General features: G+C 46.2%; 2 long non-coding RNA genes across 2 annotated transcripts; both read right to left on the bottom strand.

Annotated features, from left to right (window-relative positions):
- Window positions 1-5,298: 5,298 nt before the first annotated feature.
- On the bottom strand, window positions 5,299-6,239 carry LOC136519838 (uncharacterized). Its single transcript, XR_010775058.1, has 3 exons — window positions 6,057-6,239; window positions 5,771-5,854; window positions 5,299-5,694 (listed from the first exon to the last, which is right to left on the bottom strand). It is a non-coding gene; the product is annotated as an uncharacterized lncRNA (long non-coding RNA).
- An 8,539-nt stretch (window positions 6,240-14,778) lies between these two features.
- LOC136519998 (uncharacterized) lies at window positions 14,779-22,649 on the bottom strand. Its single transcript, XR_010775098.1, has 3 exons — window positions 22,538-22,649; window positions 21,804-21,908; window positions 14,779-14,918 (listed from the first exon to the last, which is right to left on the bottom strand). It is a non-coding gene; the product is annotated as an uncharacterized lncRNA (long non-coding RNA).
- Between the last annotated feature and the right edge of the window lie 878 nt (window positions 22,650-23,527).

The following is a 23,527-nucleotide window of genomic DNA, read 5'->3' as shown; positions in this document are numbered from 1 at the left end:
CGCTCGTCCGCCCCTGCAGGCGCCAGCCTAGGCAGGCTTGCGGCCTGCGCACGTGCGCTCACCGGACATGGGGTCGCGGACAAAGCACAGAACAAGGGAAGCTGTTCGCGGAGCTGCTCGGGGACGACATCTTCAGCTCTGACGGTGACTCGTGCCGCGCGCAGGTGCACTCGGTTTGGTTCCTCCGGTTCTCGGCGGGCACCATCGAGCGGCTGGTGCACCGTGCACGGCGGGCTGGTCCGGCTGCTGGAGACGCTGATCGAGCGAGGGCGCGTGGTGGATATGCAGGGTGCTTTTTGTAAAAAATTATCCTAGTCAGCGTCTGCCAAAGGGATATGGATCTATGGTATACCACTTGACAAGTTTAGAGGGTTAAATTTCGAGTTTAAGAGTTCGTGATCTAAATAGCACGACACTACAAGTTTAAAGACCGCCGATGTATTCTCGATTAAAATTATGACATCCACTACACACCGACTGATGCATCATCCATGCATGATTGCCTGATCGTCTGATGATCTGATAATGTCCGGGGCATACGGATGCATGCACCTTTCCATGTCGATCGATCTGCGCTGCTGCCCGTTCTCTCTTGTCAGCTTCCACTCCGCCAGCATAACCAAACTGTTGGCGGCCAGTGGACAAACATTTAAGCAGCCGAGCGCGTATGGCAGCTTCTCACCCGTGCGTGAGCTGCCAAGGCATGGGAGAGAAAGAGAACCGCCCGGCGTGGCTCCTGCAGACTTGGCACCGTACCTGTCAGATCGCCGCGCCGGCGAGAGAAGCAAGGTCCAAGGCAAGCATGCCGATCAACACACCCATCCCCCGAGCCGTGCTACGCGCGAAGGGACGTCGCACTGGCCCGCCCGGCGCCCGGCCAACCAGCAGATGCAGAGCGACGGCCGGCTGCGACGCATCCGCCTGGGGCTCTGCGCAGTGGTACTGGTATTCCGGCTGTCTACACTTTCCGTTCCACTCTTGTCTCCCTATTGGCTCGGATAGATAGATGTGCTGCCTCGGCCGCGGGGTTGCAGGTCCAGTTGCCATGCCAGGAAGCATGATACTCGGAGAATACAGCTGGTATGCTGCAGTGTCCTCATGTATCTTGGAGCCTCAAAAACACGCGAGACGTGGCTGGCTCGGCGTCATGGCCTCGTGGGGACCCGATCTAGTGCATTTCGATTTTCGAGCGAGGGATCCTGGATCCAGAACGAACGTTGTATACTACCCTACGTAATGGACGGACAAGGTACTACTTTATTTCAGAGTGTAACATGCGGTAAGCCGACTAAATGCTGAGTGGAGGAGAGAGGGGAGGAGAGAGAGGAGAAGTGGGCTGTAAGCTTACAGCCGATTTGGACACAAGAACCAAGAAAGTCTGTGAGAGAGACAAGTGGGCCATGTATTAACTGTAAAGAGCTAACTACTATATGAATGGGCTAAGAAAAAGCTGCAAAGAATCTTACAGCCAGCAAGCCGGCTGTATTATTAGCCATGCTCTAATGGACGGACAAGGTACTACTTTATTTCAGAGTGTACGACCAACTGAGACCGAGTGGCGGTGTGATCGACACCGTGACAACTAGACGTCGCAGTCAGAGTCAGGCACGGAAGCGGCGTACCTCTTCAATCAGCGGGTTGCCCACTCGGATTCGGGCCTCTACACGGAGACGCCACCACGTCGCGGTCTCTCACCTACTCCTACTCGTGTCCTGACCTGGGGCTGAATTTTTTACTATTTGATTTTTTTTTTTTGAAAGTTTCTCTCAAATAGATTCCTGGTGGAAACAATTTCATAAATGGATCATTGGCTCGGCGCCAGAGTGAGTGACGCCGAGCTCGGCGCCACGGTGACTGGCGCCGAGGTCCTGAGCACGGACAAACGGCCTGTCAGGGGCTCGGCGCCATCCACTCTAGCGCCGAGCTCGGCGCCAGAGTGAATGGCGCCGAGCTACCTGCATTTAACCCCAGCCCAGCCTTCTTCCCCGAGCGTTCTTCCTCTTCTTTCTCCTCGGGTTTTTTTTCTCGCCACTTCATCCTACCTCACGAATCGACATATTAGACCTTAAAAACCTTGATTTGATCCGTAGATCTTCGAGAGCAAGGTATACTCGCTCACCTCCTTGTTTTTCTCGCATAGATTCGGTACATATTAGTCGGATTTTTGAACCTAAGAATCGTCATCACTTAGGGTTTCATTGTATCCCTCAATATATGTATTATACAACCGTAGGTTCATTTCAAGGCGTGGAAAATGCTAGCAAACCAAGCCGTATGTAGTTATGTTATGAGTTTATTGTTGTGGATGAAATGAGAAACCCTAGGTTTAGGGTATAATGTTAACTGCCTTTGGTTCTTATAACGAAATTGATTGGATTGTAGTTATGGTTCTCATTGATATTTTGTTGTGATGTTTTTATTTATGTTTGTTAAATTACATCCTATTTGTTAGATGCAAGAAATGTTTCGGGAGGAGTTTTGGCGAAAACGGGGTCGTCCTCGAGAATTATACCCCGACGCGTCTAGCAAAGATACCCCCGTTCCCCCTGACCTTCCTGTCCCTAACTGTGATTGTGGTTTCCCGGCCCATGTTTTTCAATCGAAACATCCGGACACAGCCGCGCATTGCTTCTACACATGTAGTCGGTTTAATGTAAGAAATTATTTGTACTATCCTTTTTCTTTATGATATAATATTTGTTTTGAACAGAGCACTAGGAAATGCAGTTGGGAATGTTATGATGGTCAAGCTAAGTTCTTGGATGAACTGAAGAAGAGGCAAATAATTGCACGGAAGTGGGGATATGGACCTGACTACGTCAACCTATTCGTTAAACATCACAAAGAAAAGATGCGTGAGTTTGCTAGACAGCGCGGTATTTGTAACCCGATCGATGTTGGGCTTAACAAATGGGGATTGGAGAGGCGGACGACATTAGAGGAGGAGAGGGCAAGGAATGAGGCAAAGGAGGAGACAAGAGTACAGATGCAGGTCTTGAACGAGCATGTTGCTACATTATGTGCTAGTGAGTGCTTGAAAACCTTTTTTCGTTGCCTGGTTTTAAATGTAATATTATTGAGTTGCTAACTGATTGTATTTTATACATCAAGGGATTGGTTGCAGCGGGGAACATGCTGTAGAGGTGGCTCGTGCAAGGTATGAGGAGAAGAAGTTAGATGCCCATAGATCACGAGCTGGTCGCACCGTTCAATCACCGATTGTGCTGTGTGATGATGGAGACGAGGATGAGGACAACACTGGCAGACTGAGTGAGCTCATTGCTCTAGCAGAGGCGGGCATACAGGCGTAGGAGGCTGAGGACGACACAGGCAGACTGAGCAAGCTCATCTCTCTAGCAGAGGCGGGCATTCAGGCGCAGGAGGCTGACGACGACACTGGTAGACTGAGCGAGCTCATCGCTCTAGCAGAGGCGGGCTTACAGGCAGAGGAGGATGACGACGCGTTCTTCACTCAGGCCACAGCGGCCGCAGACGAAGCGGAGGCCGCTTACTACAAGCGACAGGCAGGTCAGATCAACGCAGTTGAGCCTAGCCACAGCAACAGGGTTGTAGTAGATGACTGGTACTCGGATGATGAGTTGCTTACTCAGTACGTTTCAGATTGAGGATTTGGAAGTGCATTTGCCCCTTTGTCTACTGTCGGCACTTAGTTATACTATTAATATATTGTGTAATGTGACATAGTATCGAACTTATTCGTTATGTGGTTGTTTTCATTATCAATGGTCTTAATATTCCGCTTAATGATACAGACTTATTTCCATTTGAACACGTGCTGCAAAAAATAGTTAACGACATACGACATTATAGAAATCAACACACGAAACACATTAAATGGCATGTGACTACAGGTACCGAACCTGGGTACATAGTTTTCTTTGACTAAACCTAACATGCCTTAGGTAATTAAACCATGTCTTCGGTAATTAAACCTAACATGCCTTAGGTAATTCAACCTAGGGTTCTCCACAAGAAAAACATAAAGTCATCCTAGTAGTGTGGCCACATAGCAAATTGTGTTGCACCTTCTCCATAGTAGCCTCCCGTTGTTGGTGGTGGTGGTGGCGGGGGTGATGGGGGAGACCCCTTTTTCTTGTGGTTAGGGCAGGTGCAATATGGATCATTGCAGAGTGCCTCCTGTGAATCGGCACCATTATTGTTGTCATCCTGTTCGTCGTCCTTGTAACCGCTGCTAACTTCCCTTTCTAGATCGAAGATACGGTCTTGTAGGTAGTAGATGTACTCCGCATGCGGATAAATAGGTCGAGGATCGACCCACCTACTGAACCCACAGTTTTCTTCGGCCAAGGAAGACTACAAAAAGTATGTCGTGTAAGTGATATACAAGACAAACATATTGAAGAAACAAATAGTAATAGCAATTACCCATGATCGCGGCATTTGAAGAAACGACGACCTCCGTCTATTCCCTCGGTGAACATCTGCACTAGGCAGTCCTCACCATGCATGCATTTTGGCCACTCTTCTTTCCTTTCATCGTATCCTATCAGTGGTGCCTCTTTGGTGAAATCACTTTTGCTCTCAACTGGGAACCTCTCATAAAGAGCTTCCTCAAAGAAATCAGGACCAAGAGGACCCTCCCACCCCCAGGTAGTTTTCTCCCCCTTTTCTCTCCCTCTGGACGACCCTCCAGACATTGGTACTACAACAAAAGCAAATGCTGAGGAGTGTTCTTCTTCCTTATTGTTTGTGTGAATGAGAGGGAGTGAGTGGTTATTTATAGGTTGAGAGGAGGAATGGAGGCCTGTCAATGTGCCATGTCAGCGATCCGTGTGCCTCTTCACCTCAGCCCTTGGATCAAACAGTCATAAGATGGATGGTGGAGATAGAGTTTAGTTGTGCTTCCTTGCATGTTGTCCTTGCATCTGAAAGGTCTATATCATTGATGTGATAATTCGATGCTGTCCGTGTATCTGAAAAGTCTATGTTTATTGTCTGAAAAGCATAGATTCGTTCACTGTTGCTTGGTAATCCTAGATTCTTGTACACAGCGTATGTACAAATATTCCTGGATTATAAACATAATAAATTTATAGTAAATCTGTGTACTACATTTGTGCCTTTGTACAAGTATAGTATGATTAAAGGTTCACGTAAAATATTCGCAAGATACGGTCTTGTATTAGAAGCATCCACAGTTACAAACAGAGACATCAATATATATTCTAAACATTTAATCATCCAACAAGCATAATGCAACCACAACGAATATCACAACCAACATAATATGTCATGCAAAGTCTAAATAGTCCACAATGTCCATACAGTCCCGAATAGTTAAAGAAAAGTAAATACAAAATTCACAATAGTTCATAGTAACATCTACCACGTCCCTCACTGTCTCCTACTCTTGCCCCTACCCTTGTGACCCAGAGCGCTGGTGCCTGGAGTGTAAGGGTCACGCGGACGGCGTCGCCTAGTGCCTAGAGGCGGTGTAGGATGAGTCGATGGAGCATCATGGAGCTGAGAGGGCCCAAGCTCATCGTGCCTCTTGTCCATGTCATCGTCGTCGTCGGCCTCCTCGTCCCCTATAGTTGCTTGACTAGAGGAACCCAAGGCTCCTCTTCCTGTGGAAGGATCGTACACGTCATGCGTCGTGTTTGTCCTGCAACCACAACGACCAGCCGCACGACGTAGACGACGTGACAGCCTCTGTTGTACAAAACTATGTTAACTGAAAGAATATAACGTATTAATGATTTGTTTGAAAGAATATTTTTAATCTTACATCTAGGAAGCCAAGTATGTAGTCATCATTGACTCTAGGCCGAACGCGCTCGATCTCTTCAACTGAGCTTCTCAGTGTATTGCCCTGCAACAATATTTTCAATAATAAGACTTCTGAACAGATATCATTTAGTTTTATTTTCTTTTGTACAAGAATATAACTTATTACAAGGGTTATATAGCTCGAAGGTTGCAATAACTACAATAGATAACTCCTAACGTCGGTCCAAGAACACCTAATGTATTGTTATGTAACTAAACGTAACAAAATAAGTCGATTGGCTTACCACTCTGTCCAAGATCGGTCCTGCCTCCACCTGCCTTCCTGCACGAGTGGACCGGTCGTACGTCGTGTCCTCATCATCGGAGGACTCGATGTCGGCGTAGTCAGCTTCGGTCCACTGTAGTCTGAGCCTGCACCTTGTCGAACGCTGGTACCAAGCTTGGTACCACCTGAACTCACGGTTCGTGTGCGGCTCGTTGTTGTCGTCCAGGTTGTCGTGCATCTCCTCCCATTCCTCAATGTAGGACTGGTGGTGCCTCTCTCAGTCAAAAATCTTCTTGTTCCTCTGACGATCCAACCTGCACGTATGTCATCGTTACATTAATCCACGTACGTGGCACCATATTATAAGAAATGGACCATCATCATGACTCATTTGAAATATAAAAACACTTGTGTAAGTCAACGCCAGTCGAGAACAGAGGCATAGGCCAAAGCTGTCTCACTCCAAATTGGCGTGCAACCCTATCTGGCAGGTGGTACTCGATAGCATAGAAGCAGATTAGAGGGCACCTCATCCTATAGAAGTAGTCGTCGGCCCCACATACGGTGCTCAGCTGAAAAAGTAGTGTGTCCTCTCCACCATACGGCTCCCACTCTACCTGCATCATGTTCAAATAAGATGTTAGATGGTATACTAATCCTTTTAATAGCTGCATGGAAAATAAAATTTACTTACACTAGACGCCGTCAGCGAATCTAGCTCGTTCGTGTACTGAATGTACGCCCGGTCTATCCTCGTGTGCGAAACCCTGACCTGGTCCCAAAGGTACGCCCACGTCGGTTGGCGACTTGGAGGCTGACCTTAGAACCACTCATGACGAGCCAGTACCTCTGGATGACCAACTGGAAAACAAGCCCACATCCACAGCTATAACAGGTACACGCATCCACCAAGTGACGGGTTTGCCGTAGACCGACGACACCCCTCGCACAGCTGCCGGTATAGAAAACACAAAACTGTAGAGCCCCACCTGTACTGACCCGCCTAGTCCCAGTTACTGAGGCAGTGGATCCACATCCAGGACGCATTGTCACCCGTCGCGTCGGGAAAGAGAACGCAAGCAAAAAGGTGTAGGATCCACGCCCGGCAGTAGTACCCAACCGTCTCCTCATCTGCCTCCTCGGGGCACTGTGCGAACTCTGTACGTAGCCATGAGATGGGAACTCCAGAAGTGCGAGCCCCTTGCTCGCCAAGCTCACGCCTAAGGAAGGCCTCCACTCGTGCTCTCCATCCCTCTGACCTGCACTGCCCGGTGACTGGGTTCCCATGAATCCTTAGGCCTAGCATCTTCTGACAGTCCTGAAGCGAGACTGTCATCTCCCCGAAAGGTAGGTGGAAGCTGTGAGTCTCCGGCCGCCACCTATATTTAAGACCAAGCAAGATTACTTGTCAAAAAGTCAATTGCATGAACAAATGGCCATGAATGGAGGCAATGATTCACTTTAATACATGTCTACCAACGCAGTTATCGCCGCTGAGTTGAACTTGGGCAACCCACGACGAACCTAAAAGGAGATGACATCCAGGCCAGCTCTTTGCAGGAAAGGAGTGTACCTATCGTCGTACCGAATGTCCAAGAACCCACTGTGGGTCCTAGAACGAAGGTGCGGAAGGTCCTGCATCGAATATAACATAGTCACATGTTACTTCACGAACACATGTACGAATAAAACTTATAGATTATTACCTGGCCCAGCGCAACGAGACGTCCTCTGTGGGTCTCCTCGTACGTCGGGTCGAGCAGGTGGAATTGCTCCATCCTACAAAAAAAGTGAATGAATTAGAATTGCAATGTACAATGAAACATGAACTTATAAATGTATAGGTAATTGACACAAATACAAGCATAAATTGAGACATGCATAATTAAATATATGATATGACAAAATATAAAATAATACTATAAACCAATAGTCCTACCTCACTAATCTGCCAATGGCAACTTCGTGAGTTGTGGCCAAGTCTACCGCACTTGCCGCACTCGTGCTGCTCAGGATCAGTAACAAATGGAGTTCCTCTCCTATGCCTAGTTCTTCTGGGTATCTGATCCATAACCATCCTATGCCTCGTCCTCTGCCTTGATCCACGCTTGTTCCAACGGTAAGCTGGATCCGCAATGTACTTCGGCCCATCATAAGGAGGCCACTCTCCAGGGTCCCGGAAAGGCACGAAGCGAGGGCTCCATGTGTTCACAAGCGTGTTGACACTGAACTCGTGAGGTATCCTCCTCTCGATATTATAGTTGTGATGCCTAGCTGCTGCCACCAAATGCGAACATACAAAGTGGTATTGCCTTGGTTTACCACAAGTGCACTTGAAATCTTGGAGGACAACCACATGTATCCTCGACTCTCGGACCTCGCCGTCGGATGTTGTACCGCCCCTATGCTCGACCTGAGAAGTTCCTGTGGCGTGGTCAAAGCATGCAACCTCATGTGTGCCAGCCCTTTCTCTTGCCTTCTCTAGGTGTGCCTTTGGTTTCGGAGCCCATATCTCTCCATCACTCCTCAACTGCAATGTATGGGCGTGTCTATCGTTGAACCAGGCAACAAGCTTATAGAAGGTGAATTGAACAATTGCATTCACGGGCATACCACGTATCCCCAATAGCAACTTATTGAATGACTTTGCCATGTTGCTGCACTGAAACTCGTACCTCCAGCCACCGTCGTCATGAGCTCTCGTCCATTTCTTCAAATCCCTCATCAAACCTGTGAGCCATTGTCTACCTTCTGCATTTGATGCGGTTCTGACCTGCTCCAACTTTTCCCTAAAGTACTTGTCCTCAAGCTGTCGAGCAGCCTCCTGCAACAGATCAAAGTTTTTCTTGACACTGTCCTTCCGTAGTAGATTCTCGGCAAGGTGTCGAGTACACCAACGATGGTGCAAAGGTGCATACCCCTCTAACTGCTCTCACACAGCATTAAGTATGCCCTGATACCTATCAGATATGACGCCAACCTCCCTGCCAGGGCCAACCACATGTATCCGAACTAGCCTCAAGAACCATCCCCAACTGTCATTGTTCTCCTTCTCAACCAAAGCAAATGCCAAAGGAACCAACTTGTTGTTCGCGTCACAGGATATGGCTATAAGAAGTGTGCCCTGGTATTTGCCAATCAAGAATGTACCATCAATGGAGAAGACGGGACGACAGTGCCTAAAGGCCTCGACACACTGAGGAAAACACCAGAAGGCACAGAAAAATATATGCCTCCCATCCTTCCATGCATTAGGTTTTGGGATGTACTCATAATGCATGCCTGGATTCACCGCTTTGATTGCATTGAAAAGAACTGGCAGCTGCTCATACCCATCCTCCCAGTCCCCATATATCATCTTCCACGCTCGCTGCTTAGCCCTCCATGCTTTACCATAAGTTATCACATATCCTCCATACAACGCCTCAACGGTCCTGATAATTGTTCTCACCTTCATGTTGGGTTCTCCCTGCAAAATTCCCATCAACCGCTTGGCAATGAGGGTAGATGTCAACTGCCGATGCCTCAGTGTCAGCTCATGGTTAGCACAATTGTGTGGCCCAACTACTTTTGTGATCTTCCATTTTCCGATCACCTGTTGCTTCCTTGCACAAACCCTCCATGGGCAGCGTTCCTTGTCACACACAACTGTGTAACGGCGCTCCACATATGAATGCAATATCTTGTAAGGCCTCTTTCGTATCACTGGAAAAGCCTGCAACCACCTCTTCAAAGCAGGGAGGTCATTGAACACCCTCCCCTCCTCAATTACCATGTTAGGACCGGCCTTAGGAGCTTCTAGGAGCTCATCATCACGTCCTTCTGCAAACGCCAGATCAGAATGAGCAAGATCACTAAACTCATGAACTCTAGGATCACGACGGTCGGGAAAGATACGTCTCATCATCTCAACATCACTCTCCGTCAGCTCTCCAACAGGACGATCATCATCAGAATCAAGAGCCCTAGCCATCTCATATGGCTCCGAATCATTCATAATTTCAACATTATTGGAGCCACGAAATCCATCTGAAAAGTGCACTTGCGCAGCAACATGGGGCACATCGATATTCTCAGGAATGTCTCCTGCAACGTCATTACAGAAATGAGGAAAGAATGAAAGAAATAGATGTAAGGAACGGGATAAGCTCCCAAAAACCATGCGGTTAAGACACTTACTCAGGATGATTCTGTGTCAAAGGGATCTCATAAGGAGGATCTGCCACGAAAACATGAGTATGACAACCATCTCCAAATAACGCATTGGGGGCAGATTGAGCATCAGGAACCGTAGGCGCAATCTGCACATGCAGGTAAGGTTCCGGAACGGGAGGGTCGATGTGTGCCGAATGATCCATTGCTAGGGTAAACCCATGAGGGATTGGATCAACTAACACCCTGACGAACAACCACGTCCAAACATTGCAGCTGGCTCTTCATAGCCGATCTCACATAGTTGTCCCACTGATTCGCACAACCAATTGAGATCATTCGCCTGAAGATGTTCGGAGGACAACCTAGGTGCAGTACACCATCAACTGCAATGTCATCATCTCCAAAGCAATGCAGCTCCTCCCGAGCCCTTGCAACCATATCACTAAATGAAGGCCTATCATTGAATAGCACAGACACGCTTTGCATGTCAAGAAACTCAACATATCCATAATGATCGCTTTCAACCGTGCCTCCATGATATATGGTCACTAGGTTGTCCATCTATTTAAAAAACGTAACGAAACACATGTCCTTTAGTCCAAATTAGACGATAGATAGTACCTAACAAGTACTTTCTAACTACAAACTAAGTAATCATGATAATAACTACGTATATATTTATAGTGTACTCACTAATTAGCAAGATCATATGTAGTTAACTACAAATATAACTACATATCTAAGTAGCTATCTAACTATATCTATTTACCAATGTATCTATGTTTCTATCTATCTACATATATATCTAACTAAATCAACTAACAAAGTCATCACAGTATAACTAGTAAATAACATACACCAACTAAATAGGTACATTGCATATTCATATTTTTTACCTTTCTGGGTCGACGGACGATGGGCGTAGGTCTAGGCGAATATCCGGGACTGCGGTGGCGCGGCCAACGACAGAGGTGGCGCGCGGCGGTCGCGTGGTGGCCGGCGCTCCGCGCTGCGAGAACCGGCTCGACGGCCGCGGGAGGCGGGGCGAGGCGAGGGCGGCGGTGGACGTCGGCAAGGCGGGGCGAGGCCGGCGGTGGAGGGGGCAAGGCGGGGCGAGGTCGAGGCCACCGGTGGAGACAAAGGCTAGGACGGCGTGGCGGCTCGGCGCTGCAGCCAACCAACGGGCAACAGCGCGAGGGCATGGCGGTGCGGTGCGGGCTCGGGCGAGGGAGCGGAGGCAGCGGCGCGGCGCGGGCTCGGCCGCCGGAGCAGCAGCGGCTCGGACGGGCGCGGCGCGGCGCGGGCTCGGCGCGGGCGGGCGCGCGGCGCGGCGGGCGCGGCGCGCGGCGCGGCGGGCGCGGCGCGTGGCGCGGCGGGCGCGGCGCGCGGCGCGGACGGGCGCGGCGCGGGCAGGCGAGCGCGGGCGGGCGGGTGGCGCGGCGTGGCGGTGGAGCAGCGACGGCTGGCTAGGGCGCGGAGATGGGGAAGAAGACCGAGGGTAGATATTTAGGCCGAGCTCGGCGCCATTCACTCTGGTGCCGAGCTCGGCGCCAAGATCTACGGCGCCGAGCTCGGCGCCAGAGTGGATGGCGCCGAGCCCCTGACAGGCCGTTTGCCCGTGCCCAGGACCTCGGCGCCAGTCACCGTGGCGCCGGCGCCACTCACTCTGGCGCCGAGCCAAGGGTCCATTTCTAAAATTGTTTCCGCCAGGGGTCTACTTGAGAGAAACTTTCGAAAAAGAGCCAAATAGTAAAAATTCGGACATGGGGCAGCGCATGCGAACGAACCTGCCTTGTCAAGATACTTTGGCGGCCGCCGCATTTCGATGAGCTTCTCTGCTCTGCTCCCCGAGTTTTAATGCGGTATGGCGAGCGCGAGATATGCTCGTGCGCGAGGTCGCCGCGATCTGTGCCCAACTGCTCGGTTGTGTCCAAGCAAACCGTGAAATTTCGGTAGGGGGGGACGGCACGGTCTCATCGCCAGCGAGGGAGTTGTGCGACCTGCGTACAGTGCCCGAGAACGCCATCCCACTGACACTGACAACGGAGAATTTCGCGACAGCGATGGATGCATGCGTTTAGCCATGTGATGTGTGTGCGTATGCGGTATGCCCATGCCGATGAAGTATGAACCGATGTCCTGGTCGCCAGCAAGCAACGTTCAACAAGCGTGACAGCAGCGGGAAAAGCGTATCGGCAGGACCACCAGAGCTTTTTTCTGGAAATGGACGCATGCATCCGACGTCCGTGGCGCGCGCGTCGCCGTCGACAAGGCAAGCTTCCATGCAGCTCGGTCACCATGAAAGCGAGTCCCGAGCTCCTTGTTCAATGTCCAGGCGTACGGTACCGTCACGCAAGGTGCTACACTACTGCGGCACCTCACCTCGATTCGCGGCGTCGTCACCGCATGAGACGAGAGAGAGCTCAGAGAGGCGAGGTGTGGGGGCCATGGAGTGAGCAAGAACGGGGGACGGACGGCGACACAGATGCCCGGCTCAGCCAGTCCACTTCCAGATGAAAGATCAGGTGAGATGCGTACGTACTTGCACGCCGGATAGTCACGATATCACATTACTGGTCTTTCCGGCACTGGGAATTTCATGAGAACCCGCAAAAATATGACGTGACAACCCACAGAATTCGATGTGGGCCTTGTTTAGATTCTAAGTTTTTTCACTCTCTCTCCATCACATTAAATCTTTGGACATATGCATGGAGTATTAAATATAGATAAAAAAAATAACTAATTACACAGTTTGATTGTAAATTACGAGACGAATCTTTTAAGCCTAGTTAGGCCATAATTGGACAATAATTGTCAAATACAAATGAAAGTGCTACAGTGTCAAATACTGATTTCTAACCGCGATCAGGCCGTGATATCCGCGGCGGATACTGATATCGGGAGCACAGGAAGTGTGTCCACTGTCCAGTCAATCGACAGCGTCAACAATCAGTCGCACAATCGAGATAAAAAAAAAACAATCAGTCGCATAACGTGAAACGTATGGTGACGCAATTTCTCCACCTGCACTCGATAACTACTGCCAGAAGAAAGCCGAGATGCCCGGCGAATCCCAGAAACCACCGCTGCCTAGCGTAGGAGACCAGGAGTTCCAGGGACACTTTTTTTCCACCCGAAGGGACACAGTGCGTTCAATTGTTCTTGTATGTGCAGCGATTGATGAGTGACTCTCATCAACACAAGCAAGCGTGTCCGAATAGTTCGGCAACTCGAAATCCGGTGCTCTGGTGGTTGTCAGTTTTGTATACGACGGGAGCGTGTCGACTGATTTTCACTCCCTTCGATAAATTGCCTGGATGCATAGGCTGAACCAGCAGATCAAAAACGAGTTTGCGTTGTGTATCCACGAAAGGGTGGGAAGGTACAGCGTGCTGCAGCAGCTGCAAATTAAAAACTGCGCGTCACTGTAGCGGCAACAAGTGCAGCTGCAGCCGCTGTAAACGGTTAGCAGAAGCTAACGGACCCAATTGTGCAACTAAAGAAACTTAAAAAAAAAACTGTGCAACTGAAGAGGGTATGCAGCTGAACGGACGGAAACTGTGCTTCGTATCACTCTTCAGAAACGCGAAGCGGCTAGTGGAGACGCACTATCATCCCAGAGGAGCCACTATCGCAGTTTCGCTAGTATCATTGCAAAACATAATTGTGACAACTGACCAGTGACGATTGATGCATGTCTATCTAATAACAAAGAAAAAGAACACAGCAAGTCAGCAACATCCTTCCGATATATTATCTTTATCTTATGCGGGTACTCTTGGTCGAGCGATTGGAAGGCCAGAGCTGAAAGAAGACAGAACTGCTTACATGGAACGCAGTGAGTTCCTTTGACGTCAACTCAGTGTGTGTAAATGTCAGCTATAAGAAAAGTATTAGTCAGATCACAGAGATATGACGACAATCCACATAGCAAACCTCTGCAACTATTGTGCTTTCAGAATCTTGCGACAAAACGCACATCACCTACCACTGGCATAAACGAGATAATTGGAATTCCACGACTCAATCATTTAGGCGAGCGAATGCAAAAATCTTATCACTCATTGCAGGTTCAATGTGAAAGTGTTACAGGAACATGACCAAGAGAAGCAGCAGCTTATGATGAGTCAGGTCAGCATCATGCACGGTGACATTTCATCAAATGCAAACGCTTGGATAAATATGTTTGGAGGTTAGTAGCTTCAAATCAGCATAAAGGTATCTCAATTTTGTGGGACCTAGGATTAGGATGGGCCAAATAATTATAACCTTGCCTCTAACATTCCGTGTCTGCAAATGCATGCATCCTTAAATCACAAGGAACAAAAATAACTATACAATGAAATGGATATCTTTCGTCAATTCACCAAAAGGTAGCTCAGAACCATAGATCAACGGTATTGGTATGTTATTTGTGAAATTAATGCTTCTATGATGCAGAAAACAGGTAGGAGTACGCAATAGACCCACCCCTCCCCCTTAACAACAAAGAGGTTCAAGCTCAACGAGAATGCTCATTTACACACAAAAAAATCTGCTTTTTTTTTTACAATTTTATTGATGTTTTCCATTTGACACACAAAGATTGGATAGGAATACCTGATATGCTATGCCCTAGAAAATTCCAATCAAAACCCACCACCTTTCATGTACATATTACAGACATGCGACAAACCTTTGCATCTAGATCTTCCATTCACCAATCGTCACCTCTCCCCCTCTCCTAATAATAAGAAAAGGAAACATAACATCACATGATAACCCAAATCGTTGCACATCTTGTGAAACTGATTTAAGCAAAGATTGACAGAACATACCTGTTCGGCTGATCCATTTTGAGCTGATTTTGGCTGATTCAATAGTGTTCTGTGAGAGAGAATAAGTTGAAACAAGCTGAAACAAGCTGAAAGTGATGGTAGATACATGATTTCAATCATGGGGGCATGCTGGCATGTGTTAGTTGATCTCCACCAATAGGCCCAACGGTCTATTGGACCCTTGCCTCTGCTCCCTGATCGGGGGAGCCCAACCCTAACTGGTTGGTGGGCCCCTGTCGCACAGCACATATAAATAGAGAAGGTGGGGATCGGGGCTGAGGCTATGAGGTTCACTGGAGCCGCCACACCCACCTACAGAAACCCTAATACCGATCTAAAGAGCTGCTGCCAGCGACGGGATGTGCCCCAACCACCGCCGTCTCCCACTGCAGGACACCGCCGGCGTCACTAGACTTCATCTCGCCGGCGCTGGACGTCTTCTACACCGCGACACTGGCTGCGGTGTATCTACTGAAGGGCTAGGAGCCTACTCGGATCTACGGGTTGCACAGAAAGGTACTCACATCGATCCTAACAATGGTATCAGAGAAGGTTACCTCTGTGTATTCCTGTGTATCCCTAACCGGGTAAAAGCAAAAGAAAGAGAGACCGGCTCACGGTCTACCGGTCATCACCGCCACCGCGCGTGGGGGAAAGGAGCCACACCGTTCGACGGCGCACGGCAAAAGTAAAGAAAAGAACAGATCCTTTCGGATCAGAGAAGAAATAGGGCCCTAGGCTCACAGAGCCGAAACCCTAACCCTAGAACGGGGATAATCTGTTCGGGTAAACAAGGGAAAAGAAAAGAAAGGAATCAAAGAAACCCTAACCCTAATCCCCTCCTTCGGTTCGGTTCGGATAAGAGGAAAGCGAGATCCAAATCGAAAAGAAGGGGGTGGGAAAGGAGAAAGGGAAGGGGACGGATCCACCCTCACCGGCGCGGGAAAAGAAGAGCCGGGACAGCCTTTCGCCGTTGGGGAGCACGCGCGCCGGCGAGGGGGCCGGCGACGGCGCCAAGGCTCGCTCCACCGCCCGCTCGCTCGTCGTCGGTCGCTCGCGGCTGCACTGAGGTAGAGAGAAGAGAGAGCGGCGAGCAAAGAGAGAGAAGGGCAAGTGCCGAATGAGACTAGGGTTTCGGGGCCCGCGGCCGGAGTCATTTTTTATTCGGCCGAAACAATCGGACGGCCGTCGGATCAGATCCAACGGCGCCGGATGCACGGGCCCGCGAGCGGCCCAGGCGGGGGGAGCGCGCCACGGCAGTTTGCCGGCCCAGGCCCAGGTTGCGGCCTGGGTGCGGCCTGCGCGCGCGGAGAGAGGCGGGCCGAGCTGGTTTTACCGGTTGGGCCGAAAAAAGGGAAAGAATCAAGATCAGTTTTTTCTTTTCCAGTAATTGCTAATTTCTGGAAAATGAAAAATATATCAAAGAAAATATGAAAAGTGATTTTACCTGTGGGTAAAATTCAAGAAATTGAGCATATGTTTTCCGCTGCGAAAGAAAAGTACATCCTCCAGTGATTTTGAACCGACATGATATTTAACTGGAGAAAAGAAAAGATTTTCCAGAAAATGTTTATTCCCTGGAAATTGATTAATGGATTAAAGAAAATAGAAAAAGAAATTTTCCCTGTGGGTAAAATTAAAGGAAAAGAGAGTTTTCCCACAGCTAAAGAAAAAGTATATTCTCCAGTTATATTGAACCAACATGCTATTTACTTGGAGAAAAAGAAAAGTTTTTCCGCTGCTAAAGAAACTGTTGATTCTCCAGTTATTTTGAACCAATGTGTTATTTAATTGGAGAAAAAGAGTTCTGATATAATTACGATGTTGTTATTTTCTGACCAACGTTGTTAATAACAATATCGTAATGTTAATGATTTATGCATTAATTCTGCTTCTGCCCAACGGTGATGTAGAATTAGTGTATAAGAAAAGTTGATAATTTTAATGATTTATGCATTGATTCTACTTCTGCCCAACGGTGATGTAGAATTAGTGTGTAAGAACAGTTGTCAAAGTTAAAGATTTATGCATTAATTCTATTTCTGCCCAACGGTGATGTAGAATTAGTGTATAAGAATAATTGTATGTTTTGATTTTGACCAACGTTGGAATCAAGGCATGCAAATGATGTGTTATTTTATGTTAAGAAAAGTTTTAACCTGGTTTTCTCATCTTGTTTAAGGTGGACTGGGTAGTCACCTCACCGTATTCCACTGAGTTTGTGGCACCGGTGAGGGAGACAAAAGATGCCACTTGGGCAACTAAAGAAAGGGATTTTGAATCTCAAAAGATCTCCTATGACTTTTGAGCATAGGAAGTGGGTCACTGCCAACAAGAAATGTTTGGCTGTGATAAAGAACATGATTGAACCTGTAATTGTGGGCTCAATATTAGAATGTGACACGGTCACTGAGTACCACGATAGAATAAAGAGTCAGTTCACTGGCACTTCAAAGACATGCTACTCAGCTGATAAAGCAGCTGGTGACAGAGTGTTACTCTAGAAATGGTGGCATAAGAGAGCTCACGATGCGTTGTCGAAATTATGGCACTGTCGTTTAGGCCATATTTCGAGGGGGAGAATAGAAAGACAAGTTAAGAATGATATTCTTCCTCCATTAGAGCTCTCAGATTAAGAACAATGCAGAGACTAAGAAAGATGCTAAATGAAGCGCAGGAATTTTATAGATTATTCACACAGACATCTGTGGTCAGCTTTCCTGTAAAGAGTGTGGATGGTTATGATTTGTTCATGACATTCACAGATGATTACTCCCATTATGGCTATATTTATTCAATCAAAGAAAGAAAAGATGTATTGGATAAATTTAGCCATATTAAAGATTAAAGACAGTCAGGTCTGACCGTGGTGGAGTACTACGGTCGGCATACCCTAAAAGAATGGCATAGTAGCCCAGTATTCTATACCGGGCGAACCTCAGCAGAATAAAGTAGCTAAAAGAATCAATCGTATCCTGATGGATATGGTGGGCAGTATGATAAGTTACTCCACCTTATAGTTGAGCCTGTGGATGGAGGCGTTAAAACCTCCATTCATATTCTCAATAGAGTATCAAGAAAGTCGGTGCTCAAAACACCGTATGAGTTGTGGACAGAAAGAACACCCTCACTTAACCACTTGCGTGTGTGTGGGGAGCCCTGCTGAGGCTAAAGTGTTTAACCCAAATATTGGGAAGTTATATCCCAAAACAGTAAGTTGTCATTTATTTGGCTACACAGAAAAGTCAAAATGTTTTCGTTTCTACTGTCCAGAGAGATATACAAAGTTTGTGGAAACGAGACATGCTGTCTTCCTAGAGGACGAATTGATGAAGGGGAGCATGGTAGCTCAAGAAATTGACCTTGAAGTGAAGTGGGTGTAAGCGCCCACTCCAATGATTCATGAGCCAATTTTCTCACTACCTGCTGTAGCTGCACTGACAGTGCTAGATACTGTGGTGCCAGCACCAGTTGTTATCCCACCTGTGGCAACAATGAATGAAAATGATGAACCTGTTCTTCAGGATCAAATAGAACCAATTGCCACACATGAGGGGGAGCAACAACAGCCTCAAACAGAAGATGTGCCAAATGTGGAGGCCCCTAGAAGGTCTCAAAGAGTTAGAAAATCAGCTATTCCTGCTGATTATGAAGTGTACAACACTAAAGAATTTCAAATAGAGGATTATCAAAGCCTCGTTTGAAGAAGCCATGAGTAGTGATCAGTCATCAATGTGGCTTGAGGCCATGGAAGATGAAATGAAATCATTGAATGCCAATAAAGTTTGGGACTTAAAAATAATTCCTAAAGGAGTCAAAACAGTAGGCTATGAATGGGTCTACAAGACAAAACTTGACTCTCAAGGGAATATAGAGAGATATAAAGCCCGACTTATGGCAAAAGGCTTTGTGCAAATAGAAGGGATTGATTACAATGAGACTTTTTCTCTAGTCCCATGTAAAGTTTTCTTCAGAATCATAATGGCATTAGTGGCACATTACGATTAAGAATTACATCATATGGATGTAAAGACGGCATTTCTCAACAGCGACTTAGAGAAAAATGTTTACATGGCACAATCGAAAGGTTTTGTCATGGAAGGAAAAGAACGAATGGGATGCCGCCTAAAGAAATCCATTTATGGATTAAAGCAAGCTTCAAGACAGTGGTACTTGAAGTTTGATCAGTCAATAAAGAATTTTGGGTTTTAAAAGAGAATGTAGAGGACAATTGTGTCTATACAAAGTTTAAGAATGGGAAGTTTATCTTCCTTGTCCTGTACGTGGATGATATCTTACTTGCTAGTAGTGATGTCAGTCTACTATAGGAGACAAAGAAGTTTTGTCCTCAAAACTTGATATGAAAGATCTTGATGAAGCCTCGTTCGTTCTAGGAAGTGAGATTCACCGAGATAGAAGAAAAAGGGTATAAGGGCTGTCACAAAAGGCATACATGGAAAAGATCTTAAAGAAATTCAGTATGCACAAATATAGTCCCTCACCTGCTCCTATAGTCAAGGGCGACAGATATGGGGATTTTCAATGCCCCAGGAACCAATATGAGCTCAATCGATAAAGTAAAAGTGGTTCCATATGCTTCAGCTGTCGGAAGCTTGCAACATGCTCAAGTATGTACGCGCCCTGACTTGGCATTTGTTACCGGGTTTTACTTGGCAGATTCCAGAGCAATTCTGGAATAGAACACTGAAATTAGTAAAGAAAGTCTTGCATTAATTGCAAGGAACGAAAGGCCTCATGATGACATATAGAAGATCTGATTCACTCCACATGGTGGGATATTCAGATTCTGATTATGCGAGAGTGAATACATATCCAGACGTGGATTTTCTATCATCTCGCAAAGTGGAGTTATTTCATGGAAAAGCTCAAAGCAAACCGTCACTACATCGTCCACAATGTATGACAGTTTGTAGCATGATATGAGGCAACGGGCAGGTGAACTAACTAAAGAAGTTCATACCCGGTTTGAAGGTGGTTGACGATATCTATAGACCACTAAAGTAATACTGCGATTATGATCTGGCAGTACATGATGCTCACAACATAAGTCAAGTGGTGCTGCCAAACACATTGACATAGAGTATTATGTTGTGAAAGATAAAGTCTGGGATCAAGTCATAAGTCTTGAGCATATAAGAACAGAAAGGATGCTCGCGGATCCGCTTACAAAAGGCTTACCACCCAACATGTTCAGAGGACATGGTGTTCAGAGAACATGTAGCTAGCTTGGGTTTAAGGGAAAGCCTAAAATATTCCTGGACAAAAAAGGCCCAAAGATAAGTATCTATTTCAGAACAGAGTAGTGAGTTGTAGCTGTTAAGTCTATCGGCAATGGACCGTGACGATGAGACATGCTCTATGAACTAATCTGTAATGGAATGAACAAAAGTAAATGATATGAAAGTGAAAGATAGAATGAGATCAAGGGGGAGAATGTTAGTTGATCTCCACCAATAGGCCCAACGGTCTATTGGGCTCTTGCCTCTGCTCCCTGATCGGGGGAGCCCAACCCTAACTGGTTGGTGGGCCCCTGTCGCACAGCACATACAAATAGAGAAGGTGGGGATCGGGGCTGAGGCTATGAGGTTCACTGGAGCCGCCACACCCACCTACAGAAACCCTAATACCGATCTAAAGAGCTGCTGCCAGCGACGGGATGTGCCCCAACCACCGCCGTCTCCCACTGCAGGACACCGCCGGCGTCACTAGACTTCATCTCGCCGGCGCTGGACGTCTTCTACACCGCGACACTGGCTGCGGTGTATCTACTGAAGGGCTAGGAGCCTACTCGGATCTACGGGTTGCACAGAAAAGTACTCACATCGATCCTAACAGCATGGACCTAAACGATGCAATTCGCTAACAATGTAATATGACGACTGAATGACATTAAATAGTTAGGTGTGCGGATATAAGGATACAATTCACAAACATTTATCTGCAAGTATACAAAGGTAGTCAATGCCAATGTCTCCGTAAGCATATTAGTTTCTTGCTTCTTTGTTATCCTTAATAAATTGATCAAGTGGAGCCTGTTGTGTTTGTACCTGTACCCCCATGCACCTATACTACATCCACCCCTGCTATATGCAAACGTGATTGCGCACAACCGAACCTTACTTTAACAACTAAATATGAAGGTCTGGCTGTCATAATATTACATCCAGTGCTATAAAAGCTTACAACTTAATTTTATTATCTTCTACAGTTCTACTTGCTTTTACATATATGAATAAGCAGAGCGCATAAACTAGTTCACAAAGAGAGAAGGGTATAAAGTGTGAGATGTTGGTTGCTCAGCATCACTGCAACAGTTGCAAAGTGCAAGTAGCTTCTAGCCTCACATAATTCAGAACTGAAGGCCAAAGAAGCCACTACACAATCATTAGCCCATCATTTAAGTGAACTACTATTGGTGTCCTCTTAACTATCAGCAATGGATATTGATCTTCCCATGTATTATAAGCAAATAGCAGAATTCCTCACAATGGCTCGCTTTGACTCACTACATTATTTATTCTTGACCTCTTTAATCTTTATAAATGTATTTATATACAGTTATACATACATTGGAAATACACACATAAATATATTTTTGCATCTTATTAGCCAACAATAAGCTTAAGAAAGCCCCCATGTTTCCAGTTCTCTAGATAATTATGACGTGTGCATCCTGTCATCATTATTCCCATAGACACAAAATAGCAAACCAAGGAAATCTAAGCATGCAATATTTCTTCCTTCTATTAAGGGATATATATGCAGTTTACCTTACTTTAGAAATGAATTTAACCCATGATTTTTGGGCGCCATCCAGCAATTACATCCTCGGGCAGAGCTTGAGTTTTGACAAAAGAATCCGTTGAGAAAATCGACTGTGAAAGAACATGATCAAGTAAGGCTAGGATATCCAAGACCAACTCCTTAGAAAGATGTCAAAGAAACAAAAGCTGGCATCAAAAGGTACAATCCTCTCATGCCTAGCTAATACTTTGGAAAGAATGCATGGTGATTTCTCAATGGCGTGTTTTGCATTACGCATACAATGTAAGAATAGCCAATTCACTGCTAGTAAAGAATTGGGATAACCAAGTATTGAGTCAACATGGATTTGGGTTCATGAGTGATCCTTTCTGATATATTCCCTAATCTCCCCCAAAGCACTATTTCTTTTGTGGCTCCACTATGTTCTTTAATAATAATTTTGCTTAAATGTGTAGTTCATAAAACATGAGCAGTACACAGCATGCATATGCTGTGCAACTGGTCAAGCATTGGTATCTGCTGTTCAGGTGGAAAGAAAGTGAGAAAGAAATTCATGGCACTATTAATAGCTACCGTAGTTCCATGTTCATTTTTTTTTATGGCCAGATGTGGATGCCTGCTAGGCGAAAGAAATAACATCGTACTCTGGTTCAGTTACATGTCAGACCTAAAGACAAATTGAATACTAATTACCAAAAAGATAAGCACAAAAATCATTGTGCAGTACATGGATACGTACCTTCATGTATGTTTTTACATGAGAAAGTGAATCTGGAACAGACCAATTCTTATAGTGGCCCAGAGCTATCTCCATGTGATATAGTTTAGGGCCCAGAGAGATCAGCGGCAGAAATTGTTCCGCCATTAATAAATGGACCCTGCACCATACAGTGTCCCAGAATTGCACAGCAAATTTCAGATAAGCCACGCAGATACGAATACTAAGTAACCAAATATAATTTAAGATATCATATAACTGCAAAGGTTCATGTGAAGTTAACATCATCTTTCATATGGACTGAATGTGATTTAAGATATCATATAACTAATTCATCTTAGCTGATATATAACTTGAATCAAGTTTGTATAACTTTGAACATAACTCAAGGTTTCCATTTCTGATTGCTGATGGAAGGCAAATGATAAATCGCCATATTCTGTATTTGAGAAGTGCTGATGTTATATTAAACAAACCAAGGATCTTGAAAGTTTAAATTTTCCATATGGGCATTTGGTTTATTAAAACTAAGCAGTTTGATATGAGCAAAAGGCAACTTTTGGAATCATTGTAGGGTAAAACTACATTTTAGATGACCAATTATTCTAAACCATGTAGAGGTAAATCAGGACCATGTAAGTTTGTTCTGAATTCTGACATGCAATGACGCAAACATGTGGCAGTGTCATGTAGCTTAATTTCTCCATTTTCACATATACATCACGTAAAAACCACTGTAAAAGCACTTTTTTCTCGAACGCGTAGGAGAACTGCATATCATTATACAACAACAACAACAACAACAACAACAAAGCCTGTTAGTCCCAAGCAAGTTGGGGTAGGCTAGAGTTGAAACCCACCAAGAGCCCCTAGTCACGGTTTAGGCACATCAATAGCTGCTTTCCAAGCACTCCTATTCAAACATAGATCTCTAGGTATATCCCAAGCTTTCAAATCTCTTTTTATTGCCTCCCCCCATGTCAATTTCGGTCTACCTCTACCTCTCCTCAC

This window comes from Miscanthus floridulus, chromosome 18, assembly GCF_019320115.1.
Source record: "Miscanthus floridulus cultivar M001 chromosome 18, ASM1932011v1, whole genome shotgun sequence".
Lineage (NCBI taxonomy): Eukaryota > Viridiplantae > Streptophyta > Magnoliopsida > Poales > Poaceae > Miscanthus > Miscanthus floridulus.
Note: the sequence above shows the minus strand (reverse complement) of the source record. Positions and strands in the feature narration are given on the sequence as shown.